At 44.8% G+C, this 26,581-nt stretch overlaps 1 long non-coding RNA gene across 5 annotated transcripts in view; it reads left to right on the top strand.

The window, feature by feature from the left end:
* The first annotated feature begins 12,738 nt into the window (after window positions 1-12,738).
* LOC123372397 overlaps window positions 12,739-26,581 on the top strand; it is a 37,529-nt gene continuing 23,686 nt past the window's right edge. Inside the window, exons 1-3 of one of the 5 annotated variants that reach the window (XR_006580264.1) lie at window positions 12,739-12,810; window positions 16,234-16,328; window positions 25,930-25,986. This is a non-coding gene — a long non-coding RNA (uncharacterized LOC123372397). Of the gene's footprint in view, window positions 12,881-16,233; window positions 16,329-25,929; window positions 25,987-26,581 lie in introns of those variants that run through there. The other 4 variants (XR_006580265.1, XR_006580261.1, XR_006580263.1 and 1 more) reach the window with 4 other exon arrangements.

Raw genomic sequence — 26,581 nt, 5'->3', positions numbered from 1 at the left:
GACTGATAACCAAGATGGTTATGCTATGGCCAAGTTGTAAACCTAACTCAATAAATCAAAGATGATTTTGAAACCTGTAAATTTATGGGGCCTGTGTTTGTTGATCTGTCAGCTGCTTATGTAAGTAAGACACAAGTTTGCACCTTCCATCTGAAACACCACCAGGCCAAGCAAAAACTCCAGATATTGTGGGATGGTCCAATTATTGAGCACTATGAACCTCCAGTGTACCTGTGATGATGAGGAGGATGGTGGTGAAGCCTCTGACACCTAATGCAAGGCCAGCAGGCATTCTGACTAAGATATGAAAGGAAAATCAAGAAGGGGAAAATTGTGCAATTTCTGGGAACTCTTCCTGAAAGAACTTTGGTGGCTAGTCCCTAGTTAGTTCTATGGAGCCTGAGCTTCAGACTTACAAGCTCAGGCAGTCAAACACACAACCTGGATACAAGCTGTAACTCCTGGGGATGTTACATTAGTGGCAAATGTTTGCGATCACTGTTTGAAAAAAATATTTTAAAACTGCAAATTATATTGGGCAGATGTTGGCTGATAGGTGCTTTGAATTCACAGTTGTGTTCATACAAGTGCCAGACCACACTACATTCAGTGGTAAAAGTAGGCCTCTATCCAATGCACCATACCAGATCTTGTGTGTTGGTGTAAAAGAACCCTCTATTACTAGCTACAGTTGGACATTTCCTCAAAAATGTCTTGCGAAAGCAAGTTGCATTCAATAACCTTTCACCGAATCACAGGCAGGAGTCCGATAGAACCTTGTCTGCCAAGCAAATGTCTGTTGGAAACCTGCCTGGTTCCCTGCCAGCTCATCTGGTGGGTTACTGGGTAACCTGAGCTTCCAGGGTCTGTGGCCCCCAGGTAGCTCTGCCACCAGAACTACCCCAGAACCAAGACCCTTGATTTCTAGGATCAGTGGCTACCACACAGTGCCAGAGCTTTCAGCCTCTCTGCCATCCAAACAAGAGCCTGAAAATCCTGGGAGATCTCAGGGCTTTCCCATTCCTGGCCATAGATCCAGGAGCCTGCCAGATCATAGAATATCAGGGTTGGAAGGGACCAGGAGGTCATCTAGTTCAACCCCCTGCTCAAAGCAGGGACAGATTTTTGCCCCAGATCCCTAAATGGCCCCCTCAAGGATTGAACTTGCAACCCTGGGTTTAGCAGGCCAATGCTCAAACCACTGAGCTATCCCAGATCTGGAAGAAGCTGTCAGAAGCTAGACTCCCAGATCTATAAGGAGGCCTGAGCCAGGACACTCGAACTCTCGTGGAGATGGGAGCCTGGATGGACTTCTAGGGCCTATGGCTCTGGGGTATTCCTCACCATGCAGACTGTGGCAGGCTGGAGACCCCAGGACTCTCAGATATCTCGTCCAGCTGGTTCCCTAGGCAGCATGACTCCTAAGTGGGCAGCCCAGGTAGCCAGCTAGTCTGGAAGCCCTGGGGTCCCCACCCCTGGAGCAGTCTGCATAGAAGAGCAGCCTCAGAGCTGCAGACCCTGTGAACCCAGAAGCAATGAAACTGACAAGACCATCAATTTCAGCCAGCAGCTGCTGGTTCCAGGGAGCAGATTTCCTTAGAGAAACACCATGTGTCAGTGTTTCCAACACAATTTTTTTTCCCAGGATTTCTTGTTCTTGAGACATTTTGAATAATTTTGGTTTTGGCCCAGTTCAGATGAGAACCAAATTCTGAAATATCAAAATTTCCCATGAACCCGAAATCCCAATTTTCATTCAGCTCTATTACTGGTATCTCTGGAAGAGCTCATGCATGCACAGTCACTGGTAAGATAAGGGCAAAGGAGTATTTAGCATGGAAACAGCCAACAGTACCATTTGCTCTTGCTACTTGAGTAATTGGGAATGTGTGATTACACGGCTGCAGGACTATTGATACTGGCAAGAAGTGAAGGCACTTTCTCAGAGTTACTCATCTGACTATTGAAGTTGACCTTTTTCAGTTATAGTCTTTGAAACATTAGGGAAGCCACTTTGAAAAATACATTTGTTCAGGAATTAAACCAGCAACTTGCAACACTTAAAGTAAATGGAAACTCCTCTGCACCACAGGAGTTATTATCTGCTTTGCTAAATCAACAGTGCATATCTCAAATAGTTTCCTCTTGAGTGGCCCTTTCCTGCTTCCATTAAAATTAATGGGAAAATAACTACTGAGATCATCGAGAGTAGGATCAGGCCCAGTGTGTGCAAAGAACTCAGTAAATAAACAAGGCTACCACTCCTGTTCAATCATGGGGAGCAGAGCAGCAAGTGTTAGGGTATGTCTACACTACGGGATTATTCCGATTTTACATAAACCGTTTTTTTAAAACAGATTGTATAAAGTTGAGTGCATGTGGCCACACTAAGCACATTATTTCGGCGGTGTGTGTCCATGTACCGAGGCTAGCGTCGATTTCCAGAGCATTGCACTGTGGGTAGCTATCCCGTAGCTATCCCATAGTTCCCGCAGTCTCCCCTGCCCATTGGAATTCTGGGTTGAGATCCCAATGCAAAAACAGTGTTGTGGGTGATTCTGGGTAAATATCATCACTCAATCCTTCCTCCGTGAAAGCAACAGCAGACAATCATTTCACGCCCTTTTTCCCTGGATTGCCCTGGCAGACGCCATAGCATGGCAACCATGTAGCCCGTTTAGCCTTTTGTCACTGTCAACGTATGTGTACTGGATGCTGCTGACAGACGCGGTACTGCAGTGCTACACAGCAGCATTCATTTGCCTTTGCAAGGTAGCAGAGATGGTTACCAGCTATAGCACCGTCTGCAATTGGAAATTGGTGATGACGTTTATCAGTCATTTTGCACCGTATGCAATTGGAAATTGGTGATGACGGTTATCAGTCCTTTTGTACCGTCTGCTGCTGTCATGGGTGCTCCTGGCTGGCCTCCCTGAGGTCAGCCGGGGGCGCATGGACAAAAATGGGAATGACTCCCCAGGTCATTCCCTTCTTTATGTTTTGTCTAAAAATAGAGTCAGTCCTGCCTAGAATATGGGGCAAGTGTACTAGAGAACCAGAGAGCACAGCCGCTCCTGGTCAGCGCCCCAGAGATCCTGCAGAAATGATGATGCCATTCTAGGGGGTGCCCCTGCAACAACCCCACCCGTTGCTTCCCTCCTCCCCCAACCCTCCTGGGCTATCATGGCAGTGTCCCCCCATTTGTGTGATGAAGTAATAAAGAATGCAGGAATAAGAAACACTGACTTTTTAGTGAGATAAAATGAGGGGGAGGCAGCCTCCAACTGCTATGATAGTCCAGGCAGTACAGAATCTTCGTTAGACATGAAGGGGAGGGGGGCTGATGGAGCTCAGCCTCCAGCTGCTATGATGAGGACGGTTACCAAGCCTTTTGTACCATCTGCCAGGAATGACTGGGAGTCATTCCCATTTTTGCCCAGGTGCCCCCGGCCGACCTCACCGAGGCCAGCCAGGAGCACTCATGGGATGATGATGATGACAACGGATATCAGTCATTTTGCACCGTCTGCCACCGGGGAGGGGAGGGGATGCTGCTGTTCAGTGCTGCAGCACCCCGTCTACCAGCAGCATGCAGTAGACATAGGGTGACATTAAAAAAAGGTGAGAAACGATTGTTTTCGCTTTTCTTTCGGGGGGGGGGGAGAAGGGGGTAAATTGATGACATATACCCTGAACCACCCAGGAAAATGTTTTTAACTCTTCAGGCATTGGGAGCTCAGCCAAGAATGCAAATGCTTTTCGGAGACTGCGGGGACTGTGGGATAGCTGGAGTCCTCAGTCCCCCCTCTCTCCCTCCATGAGTGTCCATTTGATTCTTTGGCTTTCCGTTACGCTTGTCACGCAGCACTGTGCTGAGTCCCTGCTGTGGCCTCTGTCTATCATAGCCTGGAGATTTTTTCAAATGCTTTGGCATTTCGTCTTCTGTAATGGAGCTCTGATAGAACAGATTCGTCTCCCCATACAGCGATCAGATCCAGTATCTCCCGTACGGTCCATGCTGGAGCTCTTTTTGGATTTGGGACTGCATCGCCACCCGAGCTGATCAGAGCTCCATGCTGGGCAAACAGGAAATGAAATTCAAAAGTTTGCGGGGCTTTTCCTGTCTACCTGGCCAGTGCATCCGAGTTCAGATTGCTTTCCAGAGCGGTCACAATGGTGCACTGTGGAATACTGCCCGGAGGCCAATACCGTCGAATTGCAGCCACACTAACCCTAATCTGACATGGCAATACCGATTTCAGCGCTACTCCCCTCATCGGGCAAGAGTACAGAAATTGGTTTTAAGAGTCCTTTATATCGATATAAAGGGCTTCATTGTGTGGATAGGTGCAGGGTTAAATCGGTTTAATGCTGCTAAATTCGGTATAAACGTATAGTGTAGACCAGGCCTTAGAAAAGACTTATGGATTTGCCCTTATAGCCGTATGATGAGCCTTTACGACTTTAAATTTTTCTCGAACTTTCAGTGCATCATAACAGAGACGAATATTGAAGTAATTTTGCAATGAGACAAAATGTGCTCTCTGAGGGTCTGCATGTACTGGAAGTTTTATGGCCTAACTAGCTCAGTTAGCTAGTGTGTTATGCAAATACCCCCTCCCCACCCTGCCCCAGGCTATGGTTTTAAGTTTCCACTCGCCAATAAAGAGACTGAAGGGAGTGGTTTTTTTTGGTTCTTCCCCCCATCAGCCAGCTACTGTGTCACAAGGATCTTCCCAGTAACATTTAGTGAAACATGATATGGGGTGATTCCTAGAAAGGGTTATATATGGTCAAATAGCTCCCTTTAGATACCCAGCATCGTAAATTGAATAAGGAACTAGTTTGGGAGTTAGGAGACCTGGGAGCAAATCACTTGCTTGGTAAATTTATCCCAGAAACATAACTTTCCTGTGTCTAATTTCCCCATATGAAAATATTGGAAGAATTACACTTAGACACCTGGGTAAAATAAGATGACAGCTACAGGTACAAAATGCTGTATCAGGGATTACCCTAAATACATGTAATTTCCCTTATCATTTTTGTCCTATTTGAATAATCACTTCCGGTGTTACAGAAGTGCATGAAAAAAGCTGCCAATGGGCGGGACTAGCATTCTTAAAGAGAAGGGTTGGATTCTGTGGATGCCACTATAAGAACACAGTGTGGCACAGTAACCACATAAATGTTCTTATTTGGGTGCAGCAGTAAGCAAGAGCAAGTCCGTGCCACAGAGTGCTCTGCGTGCTGTTGAGCTTGGGCAGGCTGTTTAGCACTGTGGAGCAGTGAGAATAGTCATTCTGCAGAGAATGATCAAGGCAAATCAGTCAAATTATAACACCTCTGGAGCGGTGCCACCTCCTAAGCAGGCTCACAGTCTGATTCAAACTGATTTCTCCAGAAACCAACAGACAAAGAAAGGACTTTTTGGATAATTAGCCTGAGCTTAAACTGGCTCAGGGCCTTTGTTCTGGTTCTGGATCTAAGATAGATGAATTTATAACCATGGGCAAAATCCAGTTGTGGGTTTTGAAGGACTGAAGCCTACAAGGTTGGGGTTGGGGATGAGCTCTGGTAAACTTTTAGCATATGTGTAGCTTCTTTTATTATTTTAATATTTCCCTCTGTAATGCTTTTACCTTAAAAATAAATGTGATTGCTTAGAAGGAGTCGTGTGGTAACTTATAACTGCTGGCAGTGCACTATTCATAGCCTTTGGAGAGAAAGTAAAGTGCAGGTAAAGTGCAGGTGATCTTTTAGGCAGTCTGGCTTGTTGGGGATATCACAGTGTAAATCAGGGAGCTGCACAGCCTTAAAACTCTGGTCAGGAGGGAATGAGACTCAGGTCTCCACCTGAGATAGGTGACAGCTGGGAGTCAGAAGCCTAAAGTGGGTGCCCATGGTGAACCCCAGAGAGGGAATACAGGTGCAGTTACTCTGAAATTCTGAGAGATATCAAGTGGCCTTTTTGCTCCATGGAGGTGCTGGAGAGTCCCTTTGGGCTGATTCTGGCCTAAGGTTAGAGGCGAGTGGACATTTTGGTTTGAATTCTTACTTTAGCTGAACAAGAGCCATCATCCCTAATTTCACAGTCCATCACTCTGTCTGCATATTAGAGCTAATTTGTCACCCTCCATTTTCTGGGGGATAGATAGTCAGCAACAGAGCAATGACCCCAGTTCTAAACACAGCAGCTCAGCAGCATCTGGATGACATAGCAAGAGTCAGTGATTTGGAATAGGAACATATGTATAAATATGCCATGGACTAAGTGTGTGACAAAGGCTCTAAGTATGGAGTACAGGAGAAAGCATGATATGGATGCATTTCTATAACACAGAGAAAGTTTCCCATACATTCTCTTTTGGCAAGATTATAGAATGCTGATATCAATAAGTCATAGTAATAAACAGTGAGATAACAGCAAGATTGTGTGGAGTGGGGGTAAATTTGGGGTTAAAACAGGTCAGACACCTGAAAATCAGGTATAGTTTAGATGTATGGATGAGGAACACAGAGAATAGATTGCTACTGTATTCAGTAATTTCATAAGAACATGGAGACACAGCATGGGGCAGGACATCAGTGTTAATTTATTCCCCTTCCTGCACACATCTACACAAAGTGTATACATGTTAGCTGTCATTAGGGGTGTTGATATCAAGGCAATACTGTTAGAGCTCTGTTTCTCTCCCTCCCTATCTCTTTCACACACACATAGTGCTAGGGAGCAATGACTAGCTGTTCCATAGTTCAGGATGAGGCTAGCTTCACATTAAAAGAAGAGGAAGGATTGTCCAGTGGGCAGGATGCTAGCTTGACAATTGGCAGACCAGGTTTGTTCCCTGCTCCACACTTCCTGTGTGACCTTGGGCGAGTTCGGGTGAAATCTAGGCCCTATGGAAGTCATGACAGGTCTCCCATTGACTTCCATAGGGCCATGATTTCATTGCTAGTTTCTCTGTGCCTCAATTCACCATCTGTAAAATGGGGGCAATAGCACTAACCTACCTCACAGGGGTGGTGTCAGGACAAATATGTTAAAGATTGTGACATGCTCAGATGCTATGGTCACAGTAAGAGGCCATAAAGATACTATAGACTGGTTGTTCAAATGTGGAGCTCCTCTGCTCTATATCTGTGGGTGCAGATGGATTATGACTTGTGCCATCAACTGGCTACTGAAGCTAGCCCATAATGTTCATCTAAATTGCTCTGTTGGTTCATGCTAAATGCTGTGACAGGATCAGGCCAGATGGATACAGGAGAGTGTTCAAAGGCAGATATATTAGTCCCAAATTAAGTAGATCCCTTTTTCCAGGGTAAGGCAACAGGGACGGTTCCAGAACAAGCAGGAACTTGCTTGAACCAATTAAGGCAGGCAGGCTAATTAGGACACCTGTAGCCAATTAAGAAGAAACTGCTAGAATCAATTAGGACAGGCTGGCTAATCAGGGCATGTGAGTTTAAAAGAACCTCACTTCAGTTTGTAGCATGCATGCAAGGAGCTGGGAGCAAGAAGCTTTAGGAGCTGAGAGTGGGGGAGGCATATTGCTGGAGGATTGAAGAGTACAAGCATTATCAGACACCAGGAGAAAGGTCCTGTGGTGAGGATAAAGAAGGTGTTGGGAGGATGCCATGGGGAAGTAGCCCAGGGAGTTGTAGCTGTTGCGCAGCTGTTCCAGGAGGCGCTCTAGACCAGGGGTCTCAAACATGCGGCCCGCGGAGCTCTTCCCTGCGGCCCGCGGAGCTCCCCAGGGGAGCTCCGCAGGGGCCCCCAAGAGAAGAGCGGAGGCTCCCGCCTCCGCCCCTCTCCTGGAGCCTCAGCGTCTCCGGCGGGGCCTCTGAGCCCCGCCCCGCTCAGAGCCGCGTGGTGAGGGGGCGGGGCTGGGAGCTCCAACGGGGCCTGAGCCCCGCCCCGCTCAGAGCGGCGTGGGGAGGGGGCGTGGCAGCTGCCTCCGCTCGGCGTGGAGCTCCCAGCCCCGCCCCCTCACCACGCGGCTCTGAGCGGGACGGAGCTCAGGCCTCGCCGGAGACGCGCTCGGGTAAGGGGGGGGGAGGAAGGGAAGCGGGACCCGCCGGGGCCGGGCTGGGGGGGGGGAAGGGAAGCGAGACCTGCCGGGCCGGGGGGTGGGGGAGGGAAGCGGGACCCGCCGGGGCTGGGCCGGGCCGGGGGGCATGGGCGGCAGGTTATATACTTGTGTGGGGCCCGGGCCCCAGCAATATTCAGGGCTGGGCGCCCTGCTCCAGCAATAGTTGGAGCTGGGTCTCTTCCCGCCCCCCCCCCCGGTCCTGCCTGGATCGGCCCCGGCCACCGCAGGTCTCCCCCCGCCGCCGCGACCCTGCCTGGAGCAGGTCCCAGCCCCCGCCTGCCACCCCCCCTCCGCGTGTTCCCCCCCCTCCGCCGCGTTGTGTTGCGTCCCTGCCTGACAGAACGCAGCGCGCCTCTCCCCTGCCTGCTGCCTGGAGGGCTCCCAGCAGATTTGCTGTCTGCTGCCGCAGGGTCCTAGAGCCTGCCCTCCGCCAGTACTGGCAAGGCAGGCTGCCCTTACCCTGAGCCTCTCCAACCCCAAACCCTCAGCCCCAGCCAGAGCCCTCATTCCCCCCGCACCCTAATCCTCAGCCCCAGCCCTGAGCACCCCCACATCATGAACCCCTCATCCCCCTGCACCCTAATCCTCAGCCCCAGCCAGAGCCCTCATCCCCCCACACCCTAATCCTCTGCCCCAGCCCTGAGCGCCCCCACATCATGAACCCCTCATCCCCCCGCACCCTAATCCTCTGCCCCAGCCCTGAGCGCCCCCACATCATGAACCCCTCATCCACAGCCCTCACCCCACACTCCGAACCTCTTCCCTAGCCCTGAGCCCCCTCGCATCTTGAACCCCTCATCCACAGCCCTCACCCCACAGCCCAACCCTCTTCCCTAGCCCTGAGCCCCCTCCTGCATCATGTACCCCTCACCCTCAGCCCCACAGCCCTCACCCCTGCACTCCCTCCTATCCCCAAACTCCGTCCCAAAGCCTGCACCCCCACCCCCTGCCGCAGCCTGGAGCCTGCATCGAGCACAGAGCCTGCATCCAGACCCCCTCCCCCACCCAAACTCCCTCCCAGAGCCTTAGGCAGTAAATCTAAGTGCGTGTTTTGTCCTTTGAGTGAGGTGCATTACTGAGTGTATATATTTATTAAAACTGCGCGCGCTTAGGGGAGGAGGTGGAGAAGAGACAGGGCAGGGGCGGGGCCTCATGGAAGGGGTGGATTGGGGGTGGGGCCAGGGGCAGAAAGGGGGCGTGTCAGTGATGCGGCCCTCGGGCCAATGCACTAGTCCTCATGCGGCCCTCGGGGTCATTTGAGTTTGAGACCCCTGCTCTAGACAGCTGCAGTCCAGAGGGCCCTGGGCTGGAACCCGGAGTAGAGGGTGGGCCCAGGTTCCCCCCAAACCTCCCAACTCCTGATCAGACACAGGAGGACTTGACCTGGACTGTGAGCTCTACCAGAGGGGAGGGTCTCTGGGCTGTTCCCTGGCCCACTTAGTGAATCTTTGAGGCGAACAAATCCGCCAATAAGCGCAGGACCCACCAAGATAGAGGAGGAACTTTGTCACAATGCATAAACCAAAATTGACCTGCAGGTTGATGAAGAGGCATTTCTATATCCTAGAAGTTCCTGAATAATCCAGATAGTTACTATACATACAAGTCCACATCCAATTGCTCTTGCTGGAGTGTAAAACAGATTTGCATATCTTTCCTCATGCAAATAGACTGACTGAAATTAAGATCATTCCCTGTTTACCTGCTCTGATTTCCAAAACATGCTATTAGCCACTCAGCTAATTCCTGAGCAATTCATCTTTTCTGAAAACTGATAGTCTTAGTTTTCAGACTGATACAATGTGACATGAAAAATTTCCTAAGTGCTGCTTCAATTTAATATATAGGAGGTTAAAAAAAGTTACAGAAGATTAAAAAAGACTGTCCATGACCTTAGCTCTGGAGTGGAGAGCACACAGGACATGATTCACTGTTGTCTTGCACCTTCTGTAGTCATTTACAGCAGTGCATAGAGGGTATAAAACCATTACTATATGCACTGGTGTGAATGACTACACAAAGTGCAGAGCAATGGAGACCAAAGTAATCTTCCTCTTTACCCCTGCACATGGGCTCGGTACGATCACAGTCTCTGCTTGTGTCTGTACAGGAACTGCTCCCTTCCTTTGCTCATTTATCTAAAAATAACCCCAAAGGAGTCATATCTGTGGCCTCTCCCACACTCCACACCAGCATGGGAAGCTGGCTAGCCATGGAGAGAGGCGCATGCTGCACAACCAGTATGCTTCACTATGCACACTCCCCTTGCACTCCCAGGAGTTTTGGGAAGGATGGTGCCTCCCAAAGATCTCACTGGATAGGGATATGGCTGTGATGTTATTGACATGAACTGTGACCATATAGATCATTGTTGCCACCAGGGTCCTATGGTTGCACCTGGTCTTGCACAGAGGAGGTCAAGTGGGGTGTCTATGGAAAGGTTGTAGTTTTCCGGTTATGATTATGCTGTCTGTATGTGTATATCATTTTTGTATTTGAAGTTATGAATATTGTACTTGTATCTCAATGTGTTTGATTCTAATAGCCTCAGTGAAGCATTTGGTCAGCTTCTTGAGAATGGGCACTTACTGAGAATAGTCCTATCAAGAAATACATAACTGACAATGGACTTTGGGAGATGCCAATCCACATCTGAGCTTTCCTGGGAACATTCAAACTAACATGTAAACAATGTCAGCCTGCAAAAAGCTGAATCATTCATAGACATGTGACTTGCCCAGGTGGCTACAAACTCCATCTCATTGCTGTGATTTTGCACAGGAGAACAAAGGGGTTTCCTCCCACAAGAGAGAGAATATAAAAGGCCCTGGAAATCCCTCCATTTTGTCTTCAGCTGGCTCAAGATATGGCATCTCCACTTCCCAAGAAATGCCTGAAAGAAACTGGAACAAAGCACAGTAACTATAGGGGTGTGAGTGATTGCTAGGAAGGAGACCAGTCTGTGAAAGAAGCTTATTGGAACATCTCTGGGGGTGAGATTTCGTCTGTGATCAGTTTCTTACTGTATTAGGCTTAGATTTGCGTGTTTTGTTTTATTTTGCTTGGTAATTTACTTTGTTTTGTCTGTTACTTGGAACCACTTAAATCCTACTTTTTGTATTTAATAAAATCACTTTTGCTTATCAGTTAACCCAGAGGAAGTAATTAACAGTTGGGGGGGGGGAGCAAACAGCAGTGCATATCTCTCTCAGTGTTATAGAGGGCGGACAATTTATGAGTTTACCCTGTATAAGCTTTACACAGAGTAAAATGGATTCATTGGGGCTTGGATCCCATTGGGAGCTGGGTGTCTGGGTGCTAGAGACAGGAGCACTTCTTAACTGAAAACAGCTTAAATCTGAAGCTTTGGGGTGCGTGGTTCAGACCATGAGTCTGTGTTGGAGCAGACTGGTGTGTCTGGGTCAACAAGGCAGGGTTCTGGAGGCCCAAAGTGGCAGAGAAAACGGGCTCAGAGGTAGTCTCAGCACATCAGGTGACAGTCCCAACGGGGTTTCTGTGATCGAACCCATCACAATGGCTAAATGACACAATCAAGCCCTAAATATATGTAAATTGTTGCAATTATGACATAAAACTACTAAATAGAAAAAAAAAACAGTAATTCCTAAAGTAGCCCTTATATAGTTTTTCAAGCAAAATCTTTCCTTTAGGGCCCAATCCAGGAAATGTTTACCCCTTGAAAGCCCCTACATATGTTAGTAGTTCCATTCAGTGCAGTGGATTTTTCTCATAAGTAAGGACAACACCCACGAGTAAGGGTTTACAGAGCTGGGCACATAGAGCTCTGTAAAAAGCAAAATTGTTCAGTGTGTCTTTGGATTCTCCTTCTTTCCCCCTCCCCCCTTTTAAAGTTTTCCACTGCAAAGCCTCAACAAATTGCAATAAAGTGTCCACATGAGTCATCTGTCCAGTAATTAATCTTTGCTATGCTGAAGGCATCCAAAAACACAGAACAGAAACACACAAGGGAATGTTCTATTAGCTGGAAATTAAAGTTTAAAAGGCTCTTGCTCTTGTTTCTCCGGCAGAGACTATTTATTTTGAAAAAAATTATAAGTGAAAGCTGGGCCTCACTACTAATTTCTGGGAATGACAATTCCTCTGTGAGTTAAAGCAGCCATTTCACAAAAAGAGCCTGGGACAATCATGAGATACTAATGCACATAATACCTCTAGAACACACATACCTAATTAGAAAGAGAAAATGCTCTATTGCATTCTAATCATTAGGAACCTGTTTGAATTTGGGACCAGGCCAACTGGATATTTCTTTCCATGGGCTACTCTTTTGCTTCTGAACTATGCTGTTTTAAGCAGTAGACCTTTAAAACCTTTGCATTACTGAGGTTCAAAGAAAGATCAGGGAACTCAGTGGTTCAGAATCTCAGTTATGCTAAGGCTCCTTTATGCCATATTTTGTAGTAGGTGGAAATGTCCCCCTGTAAAATCCTGGCCAGGGTAAAGTTGGTATAAGGGCTCTACCATGACCTTACCCAAAGCCCTCCACTTGAATAGTGGATTGAGGGCATGTCACAGGTATGGTCTGAGTATACTGCATTACAGTTATCCTCCTCCTCTTGGGGCCATAGGCCACAGCTATGACATCACAGTGCTGTTGCAGGATCAAGGAACCTCTGTGAAGATGGTGGGTTTGCCTCCTGCCCATCCCCTGGGCATGAACAAGTCCACAGGGGTGGGTCCTGTATCTTACTCCCGCCCCCACTTCTCGCAATGAACCAACGTGGGGGTATCACTGTGAAAGGGTATGTCTACACTGCAATTCAACCCCCCAGCAGGCCCATGCCAATTGACTCAGGCTCGCGGGACTCAGGATAAGGGGCTTTTTAATCTACACATTTGGGCTTGGGATGAATCCCATGTTCTAGGACCATGCAAAGTGGGAGAGTCCCAGAACTTGGGTTGCAGCCCGAGCCCAGATGTCCACCCAACAATTAAATAGCCCCTTAGCTAGTCCTCGTGAGCCCGAGTCAGCAGGCACGGGCCAGCTGTGGGTGTCTAACTGCAGTGTAGACACACCCTAAGATCCCTCACATACAGTGTGGTGTGGAAGGGGGCAATTTGGCCTTTGGGGCTATCTGGGATAGAGGTGGGCAGGTAGTTATCATTGTACAAGTGCTCATGAGATGTTCTCAACGGATTTCCCTTTAACAGAGCTGTGTAATAGTGCCTTCTGAGTTAAGATTTGAAAAATCCTATGTTATCTAAACTTTGTTTGACCATCTTCCAATTTTGGGAGGCATGGCAGAGTAGAAATCCTTTTGGACTGAATTTTTCATGTTTGTTCTCAAATCAGAAGCAAACAGTTTAAAAAAACCCCAGAAAAATGAAAATATGTCTTTGCAATAGAAATTTTTGATATTTGTGAAATGGTCTATTACCCTGATGAATGGTGATTTCTTTTCTATAGCTAGTCATTAAAGTTCAGATATAGTTAAGTAATGAATACAAATACCACTTATTCACCAGGACTCAAAGAAAAGACCTGCCTTCATGTTCCCATTTTCATATAAAATATTGAATCACTGACATTTAAGTGAGCTTCAGTCCCCCTCTTTGACTCTAGTCTAAAAGTTTGTATGAAAGAAAACATAGCAGTTGGAGCAAGGGCTGAGGGCTTGATTTTTTAATGTGCCCAAACAGAATTTAGGTGCAATGGAGGAGAGGGGGTAGGATTCAGAGATTTATGAATTCATGGATTCCAAGACCAAAAGGAACCATTGTGATCCTCTAGCCGAGGGATCGGCAAAGCTTTGGCATGCGGCCCATCAGGGAAATCCACTGGTGGTCCAGGACAGTTTGTTTACCTGCAGCGTCTGCAGGTTCAGCCAATCTCAGCTCCCACTGGCCATGGTTTGCCATTCCAGGCCGATGGGGGCTGCGGGAAGCGGCGCAGGCCGAGGGATGTGTGCTGTCCCACAGCCCCCATTAGCCTGGAATGGCGAACCACATCCGGTGGAAGCTGAGATTGGCCGAACCTGTGGACGCTGCAGGTAAACAAACCATCCCGGCCCGACAGTGGATTTCTCTGACAAGCCGCATGCCAAAGGTTGCAGATCCCTGCTCTAGCCTGACCTCCTGTGTAACACAGGCCAGAGTACTTCCTCAAAATAATTCCTAAAGCAGATCTTGATTTAAAAATTGTTAATGATGGAGAATCTACACCACCCTTGACAAATTGTTCCAGTGATTAATTACCCTCACTGCCAAAAATTTATGCCTTATTTCCAGTCTGAACTTGTCTAGTTTCAACTTCCAGCCATTGGATCGTGTTATACTTTTGTCTGCTAGATTGAAGAGCCCATTATTAAATATTTGTTCCCCCATTAGGTACTTATAGACTGTGATCAGATTGTCCCTTAATCTAAAACTAAATAGATTGTGCTCCTGAGTCTATCATTACAAAATAGTTTTTTTAATCTTTTAATCATTCTCATGGCTCTTCTCTGTGCCTTCTCCAATTTATTGACATCTTTCTTGAGTTGTGCACACCCGAACTGGTCACAGTATTTCAGCAGAGGTCACACTAGTGCCAAATACTGAGGTAGAACCTCTGTACTTTGACTTGAGATTGCCCCAGCATATCCAAGGATTGAATTAGGCCTTTTGATCACAGTGTCACAGTGGGAGGTCATGTTCAGATGATTATTCACCACAGCCCCCAACAGGGAGCTAATTGTGGCTCTTGATTCTGAGCCATCCAGCCCTGGCATAATGTCCCTAGGGATCGTATTCCAGTGGAGAACTGGGCAGTGAAGTACTGGCAGCTTTACATGGCCAGAGATTCCCCCAGCACAGAGAGTGAATTATCCAGCGAAAATCTTTGGCTGTTTATGTTCACTTGTATTGCATAGGTGGCATACAGTGAATTTGGGAGACTGCAGAATTTGGCTATCAGTTAAAACTTCAGGATTTGGTCCCATAGTTTTTTAATGAAAGGTTTATGCAGCAAGCAACTCCCTATCCCACCAAAAAAACCTCATCACTGGAGTGGTCAAAAATGTTAACTAACATATGAGATGCTAAAATTAGATCTTAATCCAAAATGCTGAGTTAATCCCTCTGTGTCACAAATACTCTTCTCTGTTTTCAAAAGGGCCTTGATGTTACAGACCCTACCAGAGTTCTGCTAATGCATAAAAGTTTGTGTTTTCAGAACTGGTTTCAGGACACCCCTCACCATAGTTTCCCATCTCTCTGCTTGGTGATTGCTACTCATAGCTTGAATGTATGGGAGTGCAGAAAAATATGGCAAAATCAATTATTGTTTTTTGTTTACTATTGGAACAGGCCCCTATATTTAGAATAGTGTAACAATGAAGGACTGAAAAACTATCCCGCCCTTCCCCCTCCTCTCTGGGAACAGGCTGGAATTTCTGCTGAGGCCTGGATTCAGTCCATGGTAATAAAGCGATACCATCAGGTGTTGAGCCAAGAGAGTAAGTGAGCTTAGCTCAGAGGTGTTTCTTGTGCCCAGGTGAAGGTATTTTCCCTGGTATTCAGCCTCCAGGTTGCAGGAACTTCCCATGCCTGTTGTTGACTTCCCCTTTGATAAGACAAGGGGGCAATTTGCTTATGGATTTGTGCATCAGCGCTCTTCCCTCCCTCACCCATTGAACTACACTAATTCAGCTGCAGTCAGGGCCTCCCATGTCCAGAGAGATTGGGAAGAAGAGGGTAGGATTTGCCCTTTTATCACTAATTGATTAATGCAGTAAGGCAAGTAACCTAAATTCCTTTTCCTGGTGTCCTTACCTGCACTAACACCCAGCAATCTCACTCCAGGATGCAGTACAGCAGTTTACATGGAGCAAATTGCCCTCTTCTGGCATCGCAAGCCAGATAATAGCAGTTTCCCCCTCCCTTTGCAGCACACAAAACTGGCCTTTTATCTTGGATCATATTAACAATGCTTAGTTCTGGTTCTAATCAGTGGTTTGCTCACAAAGGCACTAGTTAGTGTAATGTAATGTATCCCTTCAATTATCCTAGTCTAATCATTAGCACTGAGATAAAGGGCTTCTGTTTAGCACAATATTTTATTAAACACTGACATGTCAGCTACTGAGAGTCCTGCTAACTCTAAACATTCAAACAGGAGCCAAGAGGGGCAGCGCACTATGCAGTTATCTGGATGTAGGAGAAACCTCAGACAACTCTGCATAGGTGACACATCTCTGGAGGAGGAGGGAGGTACACTCTTCTAATACAATATGTATCATATGTTTACTCTTGTTAGCTGCTCTAGGAGCAGAATAAAAGGGACCATCACTTAGACTCTCTCTGATTCTGAAAGTCAGTGGGCCAGATTCTCCTCTCATTCATTTTTTCAGGGACTGTTTCCTATGGTTTTACTAAAACTCTATTGATTTCAGTAGAGTTACTCTGGATTTGCATTGGACTGACTGAGACCAGAATGTCCTGCTGTTCATGGGGAGTTGACAGCAGCAGTAATATACATCCTGCTCAATTGGGCATAAAGATGGGAACAACAAAATGGGGGGGAAATTAAGGGCTTGATTGTTTCTGGTTGTGCGTGGATGAGCAAGTAAGCAAGGGAGGGTGGGAGAGAGCACAGAGCCTTGCCTCACCTTGCGCACTCATGGTCAGGCTGGCTTGATGACTGCACTGGTCAAGGCCAGGGACCAATGTACGCTGCCCTTGTTGAAAGGGAGCAGAGCTTCCACTGCAGTGTGCACTGTCTGAGAGCCCCAGGAGGAATTCTGAGGAAATATTCCATAAATTCCAAGGCCAGAAGGGACCATTATGACCATCCAGTCTGGCCTCCTGCATAGTACAGGACTTCCTCAGAACTTCCATAGAACATTTCCTAAAGCATAGCTTGTAGAAAAAATCCAATCTTGTTTTGAAAATTGTCAGTGATGGAGAATCCACAACAGCTCTCAAACTGTGGGTTGGACCCCCAAAGTAGGGGTCGCCAGGACTGGCATTAGACTTGCTGGGGCCCAGGGCCAAAGCCTGAGCCCCACTGCCTGGGGCTGAAGCCCAAAGGCTTTGGCTTTGGCCCCCTGCCCGGGACTTAACTATCTTGAGTACTTTTGTATTATATGCAAACTTTGTGACTTCACTGTTTACCCTTTTCCCACATCATTTATGAATATGTTGAACTGCACTGGTCCCTGTTAGTCTCTAAGGTGCCACAAGTACTCCTGTTCTTTTTGCTATATACATCTTTCCACTATGAAAGTGCACTGTAGCAGTGTCCACACAACGTTCTGCATACTGTAGATTCACACTCTGACTTGCAGCACAGAAACTTGAAGTGTAGACAAGTCCTAATGTAGCGTTGCTGTGTTCCTTCCAAAAGGAAACTCAGGATTTCAGTAAGGAGTGAACTGATCCCAGTATTCAGCATAAAATGCTTACAAGTTTGCACAGAACTTTATCATCATTTGGGATGAAAGACACTCTATAGATGTGATATATTCTCTCTGGTTCCATTGTTTGGAAAATTCAGCAAGTGACTACTTTAAGGCTCTAAATTCCATCCACTGGGGTTTAATTAAATTGTTATTTACTTATCACAATGAAAGCCTCAAAAGGGAGTGTCTTTGGAGTTTTCATTAGCCTGAAATAGAGGTTGAAAGCCCTCAATGTTCAAAAGTTAGATATTCACTGAGGAGCCTACTGTCCAAAACTATTTAAATGGTTAAATGCATTCAGTGTAGTCTCTATGTAAGTGAATTCTGGTGTTATCAGTCATGGTGAGACATCTAAACAAATTTTAATGTTGCCCTGTTGTGATACCATGAAGGGAAACATACAAACACTAGGATCCTCATCATATGATTATTGCATGGTGGCACTACATTAAGAGTTAAGGTTCTTAGAATGCCTGGACTGTGCATTTCCATACCTTAACATGTTTGGGTTTCTTTTAAGTGTAACCTTAACTTTGAATGACCTGGATTTGTAATGCTTTTTGTCTTTAGATAACTGATACATACTCTCAACCATTTTTTCATTAACTTGTTTTTTCTCTGGGAATATAGATTCTGAGGTTTTTATGTGTAGTAGGGATGGCAAGGACCTCCTAAGATCCGCACAGTTGCTAGGTCTCTGAAGTATATGAATTTTCAGTGGTTATTGCAAGAGTCAGTTCTAAAATGTTTAGGATCGGCTCCGGAATTTCTGGCCATCCAGGGACAGATTTAGATCTTTCAGTGTATTAAAATAGAAATGTAAGATGATGCTTTTCTGATTCATTTACAAGATAACTCATTGTGAATCTAGGGGTTGTCTCATCATGAAAACAGGCAATTCCATTACAAAGACATTTCTAACCCACTCCCAGAAGACACTGACTACAGCCTTAGAATTAGAAAAGGTACAGAGAAGGGCAAAAAATGATATGGGGTATGGAACGGCTTCGGTATGAGGAGAGATTAAAAAGACTGGGACTGTTCAGTTTAGAAAAGAAACAACTAAAACGGGATATGATAGAGGTCTATAAAATCATGACTGGTGTGGAGAAAGTGAATAAGGAAGTGTTATTTACCGCTTCACATAACATAGGGAATAGGGGTCAGTCAATGAAATTAGTAGGCAGCAGATTTAAAACAAACAAAAGGAAGTACTACTTCATACAATACACAGTTAGTCATAGAATGCATTGCCAGGAGATGTTGTGAAGGACAAAAGTATAACTTGGTTCAAAAAAGAATTAGCTACGTTCATGGAGGATAGGTCCATCAATGTCTGTTAGCCGAGATGGTCAGGGATGCAACCCCGTACTCTGGGTGTTCCATAGCCTCTGATAGCCAGAAGCTGGGACTGTATGATAGGAGATAGATCACTTAATTGCTCTGTTCTGTTTATTCCCTCTGAAGCATCTGACACTGAATGCTGTCAGAAGACCGGATACTGGGCTAGATGGACCACTTGTCTGACCCAATATGGCCATTCTTCTGTTTTTATTGAAAGTCTTGGAGTGTGGCTTCATATACTGCTGCTTCAAAGCATAGTATGCTAAACCACACTCTGGGACATTCATTGTGCCATGGTAGTGTCCACATGGGACATCACGGCACAGGGAACTGGTATGCCTAAATTCAAACCCTGGCCTGTGGTGTAGTTACTTGCCATCTGGACAACCCCTTAGTATAAATCAGGAAGTGAAACTGCAAGGAGAATATAAACAGACAGATAATAATCAGGATTTACCATGGAATTCACTCCTTGTCACAGAACTGGGCTCCAGAATCTCCCCTTTCACTTAAGCTGGAAGACAAACTTGTAAGCATGAACTGAATGTAAACTGAAGCAGTGATTTGTGACTGAGTCTGTAGAGTGTCTAAAAGGTGTCATCTGTTCCATTCATCTTAATCAGAGCTCTGTGGCCTTGGTGAGTCCACAGCTGCAGAATTTAGCATTCTTCCAAGATGCCATTGAAGTCTGGATTTTGCTGCAGAATTTGCGAACATGCTACAATCAGGAGTTTGACATTTGGTTTTCTGTCTCATTGCTGGAGTCCTGAGACCTGCCTAGAAATGCATTTTGCTTTCCCCACAAGGGGGAGTTAATTGGATTACAATGCGTACTTCTTGCACACTGTTCCATGCAGGCACACAGGAGGGGGGTTGGAACTGTGGTCCAGTTTGCAGCCAGGAAGTTGGGGGTAGCCAGAAGTGTAGGATGGTGAACTGGGCTGCTTGGAGATCAGCACAGCAGCTGAAGCTTCAGAGGCTACGGAGATGAGCTGCTGAAGCGGGCTATGTGCTCCCGACTCGACTGGCACTTAGAGGGAGATTCTGAACCAGGCTGCCTGGAACAACAACATCACAGGAGCTGAGGTCTGGGGATTGGAATTAGGCTGCCTGGAGTGCTAGACCTGGATTATAATCGCACAAATCACTGTTTGGCCATAATACTGCGGCTAACACCTCTATTCTTGGAGTGGGGTGGGGGTGGAAAAAAGCAATAGTTTTTTTAAATAACCACAAATAGTCAGCAATTCAGTTTTTAAGATTTCATTCAAAAGACCTGTCAAAGTTAGACTCAGGACTCACAGTTTTTCAGACCACTCTGTTTTATTAGCACAGTGCTCTGCTAATAATACCCAGATAATGTGAGTTTGTGTTTTGCATGGTGCTATCTTATTTATACAGATAAAAGGGCGAGAACTTAACAAGATAACAAAGGAAGCAGAATCTGATAAGTTTACCTGGGCTAGACATGCATATCTTATTTCCTTATTAACTACTACCGATCTTCCGTTAATGTTTTGCCATTAGCACCATTGTTTATGCCTAATGTTTCTTTTCCTAGCACCTGTATTTCAACATTTCTTATTTCTGCTTAAAGGTACATACAACATTTCTTTAATCCATTCTTATTTTTACAATATAATTCATTCTACTTTCACAGACCCAAACTTGATTCTTAATTCCATATTGAGACATTGGCTTAGTAGCAACTGTGAAGGAAGAGTAATACCTGCTGAAACAGTAATTTCCTCTTCAGTTATTCTCCAGGGTAGGCCAAATGCTAGCTAGTGTATGGGAGCAGATTAGTTCACAGGCTGATGAGGTATTGGACTTTTTGATTTTTGTCAAGGGTTTTGAGTTTTATAAATAGTGCACAATAAATACCTTAGAATATTCCTACTTCTGGGATCCAAATATGGAGGCCATGTGATAAGACATAGGTGTGAGTTTTCAGAAGCTTCTGTGGCCACAACTCCGATGTGTAGACATGTCCATTCTGAATAAAAAAAATACACATGCCTGTGGTAGGATTTGCAAAGAGTGTGGCTGGTTGTGTGCAGTGTGTGTACAAATGAACAAGCTAGGGGTTGTGGCCTCAGGAATAGACCTATAAATAGTAATATCAAAATTCCCCTGGGTGACAATGTTTATTAAAAGTTGGGATAAAAATCTTTGATCTTATGTGTAAAGTTAGGCATATAAATCCATATTTAGGGACCTGCTTTTTTTTTTTTTTCAGAGGTGCTGAGAGCTCACACTTCCTCTTGAAGTTTGTGCTCAGTATGTCTTAATATGAGGCTATTAGGTACATTACATATGGATTAAGGTACCCAATTTTAGGCCCCCAAGTTTATAAATTTTGCCCTTAGTAACTCAAGGCATCTTCTTATCCCTGTCATGCTGTCAGATACCACAGTCTGTCACATATACTGTTATGACCTCTGAATATAAACCATGTTACAAGGAAGGTTTTACAGACTTAGTTACTTCTGGTGCTAGAACGGCCCATTAATTCAACCAGTCTGGAGAAGAACTAAAAATATAGTTTTGGCTTTGTAGTTTTACTGTATTTTGCAGAAAATGACTGTCTAAATGATGCTATATCTTGGTAGCAAAATGCCCCAAGATAAAATGATTCTCAGTGTCTTAAACCATCTGGAGCATTATTATTATTGGTTGTTTTTTTTTTTTGCAAGAGGAAATTAAAATAATTTGTAAAACATACAATCCCCCCCATTCAACAGAACTAAACAATAACACATTTTAAATATTTAAACCAGTTTTTATAAGCATTATCAAGATTAAAAATTTTAATATGTGAAATATTAAATCTTTTGTATAATAGTGCACCCTTAATTAAGTTTAATTGAATGAAATATGAAGTGCACTTCAGTTACATAAATAACCCTGGAGATGAATTATATCAAATCAGAAACCAAGACACAATAATATTTAATTACATTGCAGTGTATATGACACAGATGACTGGTATTAAATCAAAGCTCCCTGGTTTATCACCATTTCTGCTGAAAAATGGATGAAAAACAAAGAAAGAAGAAAAGAGAGACATAGAAATCTATTGGATGCTGATTCAGATAATATAGTGAAATAAAAACGTTAATATCAGTGCAATCTGTCATGGGATTCAATCTGCATATGGGTCCATCATAATTCAGCGATGCATGAAACTTCCCTTTCAACCTGCTGAGTAGAATAAATTTTAAACCACACAAGTCTAATACAGGTTGGTTAAGAAACTCTAAATGTTAGTATTGGACTTTTTTTTTATTTTTTTAGATGCATGAACAGCCCTTTTATATATCTTGAATACACTGGGAAATGTACAAGGTGCTATGCATCCACTGGTGGACTTCAATTCACAGTTGGCCAGCTGTTTGGTGGTAAGCAGAAGCCCGCTGTCTCATGCCTCATCCCTGAAAATATAGAATGGAAATATCACTTTGAATACAGTTGAAAAAGGCAAAGGAATCACAGACTATTTTGTCCTCAAATGGGATCCTAAACTTGAACACATACATTTTAATAAGTTATATGAAATCTACCTGAACCTTTGTCTGCCTTCCCCTATCCCTCCATTTCTCATGCCTGTGCATGATAGGGAGATTCCTCTGAACAGGGTGAGAGTATGAAGTCAGAATTCTGCAAGCTGGCTCCAAGTCCCTGATGAACAATACAATCACTGCTTTGAGGGAATGACTTTTTTTCCCCAATTTATTTCAGCATGAGCTTTCGTGAGCTACAGCTCACTTCATCCGAAGAAGTGAGCTGTAGCTCATGAAAGCTCATGCTGAAATAAATTTGTTAGTCTCTAAGGTGCCACAAGTACTCCTGTTCTTTTTGCAGATACAGACTAACACGGCTGCTACTCTGAAACCTTTTTTTCCAATGTACAGCCATAGGAAATTGGGATCAGCTGAAGCATTTTCACTCACAGCCCACATTGAAATTCTGGAAACAAGGGAGAGGATATTTTCAATAAAGAACCCTCATTCCTGGAGTTTACTATCCCTTTTATCTTACAAAACTCAAATCTATTTTCCCTAAGTGAACAGTGGAAAGCCCGCTTGTTTTCTAAGGGCTTGGCTACACTTGCAAGTTGCAGCGCTGGTGGAGGCTTTCCAGCGCTGCAATTAGTAACTGTCCACACCTGCAAGGCACATCCAGCGCTGCAACTCCCTGGCTGCAGCGCTGGCTGAACACCTGGTCTGCTTGGGGAATAAGCATTGCAGCGCTGGTGATCCAGCGCTGCTCGTCAAGTGTGGCCACACACCAGCACTTTAATTGGCCTCCAGGGTATTAGGAGATATCCCAGAATGCTTTTAACTAAATTACTCTCTTTGTTTTGTTATGCAGCCTCTCTTTGTTTTGTTGTGAACGAGCTCCGCGCGGAGCTCCGTTGCCGGTGCTGCTTATCTAAAAAAACAAACAGAGCTCCTGTTTGCTTTGATCAATCTGTACCTGGCTGTAAACAATCAAATGAGAGGCAGGCAGGGAGTGAGTGAAACAGCGGGGAGTCGTGTTGGAGGCCGGCTGTTTGCAATTAAGAGTTAAGACTAAGGGGTTGGAAACATTTTCTGATTTTTTCAAGGCAGGAAGCTAAACACACAGTGTTGGCTCCAAAAATCCACTCTCTCTCTCTCTCTCCCCCCGCTCCCTGTCACACTAGACCCCACTCCACCCCCCTCTTTTGAAAAGCACGTTGTTGCCACTTGAACGCTGGGATAGCTGCCCATAATGCATCACTCCCAACAGCGCTGCAAATGCTGCAAATGTGGCCACACACCAGCGCTGGTAGCTGTGAGTGTGGCCACACACCAGCGCTGTTCCTGCACAGCTGCACGACCAGCGCTGTAACTCCCAGCATTGCAACTTTCAAGTGTAGCCAAGCCCTGAGTGGGGGAATTTCAAAAGTGACAGGTCAATGGGATTTGTGTTTCTGACTCACCGCAGGGCTGGCTCCAGGGTTTTTGCTGCCCCAAGCAGTGGGGAGGGGGGGGGGGAAAGCCGTGATCGGCGGCAGCTCCACCGCGTCGCTTTCTTCTTCGGTGGCAATTCGGCAGCAGGTCCTTCCCTCCGAGAGGGACCGAGGGACCCGCCGCCGAATTGCCGCTGAGGAGCCGGACATGCTGCCCCTTCCCCTTGGCTGCCCCAAGCACCGAGATGCTTTTGAAAATCCTTCCCTTTGGCCTTCCACCTGGGAGAACAGTTCAGTGTGTTTTTACTTTTATGTGAGTATGGATAGAACTCGTTGAAATTTAGTTCACACTTTTAATTGGGGAAAAAAAAAGTTTTGGATGAAAATTCCCCAGCCAGCACTAGTTGTGGGACTGACTATTTTAGTCTTAGTTGGTACTGAACTCATTTTGATATTGACTTTTATTAATTACTCACATGTAAACATAACCTCTACCCATGAACAGTATACAATCTAAATAGGCAAAGGGTGGGAGAAAAGAAGTATTATTACCTCTGTTTTTATAGGGAAACTCCGAGAGATTACATGCCTACATCTCCAAAGAAAATTTTGGCCAGAACTGAACCCATGTTTTCTGAAGCCTAGATTAGGGACTTTAACCACAAGACCCTACCGCCTAACACTACAGAACAGCCCTTTCGAAGTATAATATAACTAACCATGCTGACTATATAAAATAAGACAAAGACTAATGCATTCAACTTTTTATTTTATTTTATTTTATTTCATTCTCCACTATTAGCACTTAATAACAAGTACAGATAGACTATGCAGCTGTCACAGATACTAACTTTGCTTTCATGGCCCGGGATGCTTAATCTTCCCATTTTTATAGTGACTTCTGAATGCTAACAATTGGGTGGCCAATAGAAAGGACTACTTTTCTACAGTTTTATGCTGTGTTCACTTGATTCTATCTAGTATTAGTTCCATCCATGATTGGAGTGCCTGTTGGAGGCTCAGAATGGAATTAAACCATGGCCAGCACTATTTAACTAGATCTTTTTATAGCCTGGGTTATGAAGTCAAGCATAGTAGAAAAGCCATATTCTGAAAACTTTTATAACCATCCTCTAACTGCATTTCCCCTATCTATTTACACAGAATATTAAAGTCCCTCAGAAATTAGGAGTCCAATCACATAAATCTTTCTGTGGAACTACGAGTAGAAAAGAGTGGAATAAAAGTTAGTGAGCTTGATTTAAGAAGGCACTGTATGACCCATGACTTTTATCGTTCTTGGTTATTGAATTTGTCTGCAGAGCTGTGAGACACCTGTGTTGATTGATTTTTTTTTCAGGGGTGAAAAGAAATCCCTACCTAGCCGAGGGGAAGGGCAGGGTTGGTGTGTGTGTTTGTGCTTCTGTAGCACATAAATATTTTACTTGAACATATATTTGAAAGTTTTTGATATCAGAAATATCAGGCTCTAATTTCTGTCTGTAAATGAAAACCACTATTCTAAAAAGTTAAAAGAGAAGTGGTAAGTATGTCAAACTTCTTGTTATGCTTGTTAGAAAAAATAGGAAAATCATAACTGTTTAGAAGTTATGTAATGCAGATCTCACGTAATGCAGATCTGTTTAGGATGGTGACCGACTAACAGGTAGGAGTAATATGGTGAGACTGACAATGACTTTTTTGACTATAGCGCATTTTGTTAAATTATATTTTAAGGCTTCTTGCAGATGTTTTGTGCTTTTATCTCATAAATACAGATATATTTCTATAGATGTGCTACATATCAAATGTGAAGGGGATGTAGATCGCATTCCCTAAATAAAGCTTGCTTGCACTAAAAACTAAAGTTTTATAGTTTCCTCACATACCTAAGCATATTTATATTGAGGTTCATATTTTATTTAGGTTCAGATACTGGTTTTCTATTTTTGCGTCAACTAGTGGATTTTCACATACTCTGAACTATGTGACTAAATGTAGTATAAACTCATGTTTCAAGTGTATGGTATAATTTGAAGATGTACTAAATGTCAGCATGACTTAGTGTTTATGGGCGATACATAACCTTCATGACCCAAAAGGGGACATTCTCATGTCTGTTTTCCTAAAGGTATGTCTATACTAACCACCGGATCGGTGGGCAGCAATCGATCCAGCAGGGGTCGATTTATCACATCTAGTCTAGACACAATTAATCGACCCCCGAGCGCTCTCCCATCGACTCCTGTACTCCACTGCCACGAGAGGCGCAGGCAGAGTCCAACGGGGGAGTGGCAGCAGTCGACTCACCACAGTGAAGACACCGCGGTGAGTAGATCTAAATACGTCAACTTCAGCTACGTTATTCACATAGCTGAAGCTGCATAACTTAGATCGATTTTCCCCCACCCACCCCCAGTGTAGACCAGGCCTAAGAGAAGGAAGCAATGTCTCCCTGGTAGGTGAGAAGCAGGGACCCATAAGAGTTGCCTCCAATGAAGGATCAACGGCATCCAATTTCCAGAATTATATATAAAGATTCCAGGCTACTAGAGAGTGTTATTGGTGTATGAAGATAACAGCTCTCTGCTTCTAGAAGGAGTATTTTTTTTAAAGTATGTAACTTTTGTTTTGCTTATTTATTGGTGAACCTTGTGTTGAGAAAGCAGCCCAAAGATCAGAAGGCCCTTGAAGAGATTTTACTTTGTGTTGGCTTTTAACATAAATAACCAAGCCACTTTCTCAAAAGGGGGTTTCCTTCTAAAATATCTCATGTTGTTTAT

Source organism: Mauremys mutica, chromosome 6 (genome assembly GCF_020497125.1).
Source record: "Mauremys mutica isolate MM-2020 ecotype Southern chromosome 6, ASM2049712v1, whole genome shotgun sequence".
NCBI lineage: Eukaryota > Metazoa > Chordata > Testudines > Geoemydidae > Mauremys > Mauremys mutica.
Note: the sequence above shows the minus strand (reverse complement) of the source record. Positions and strands in the feature narration are given on the sequence as shown.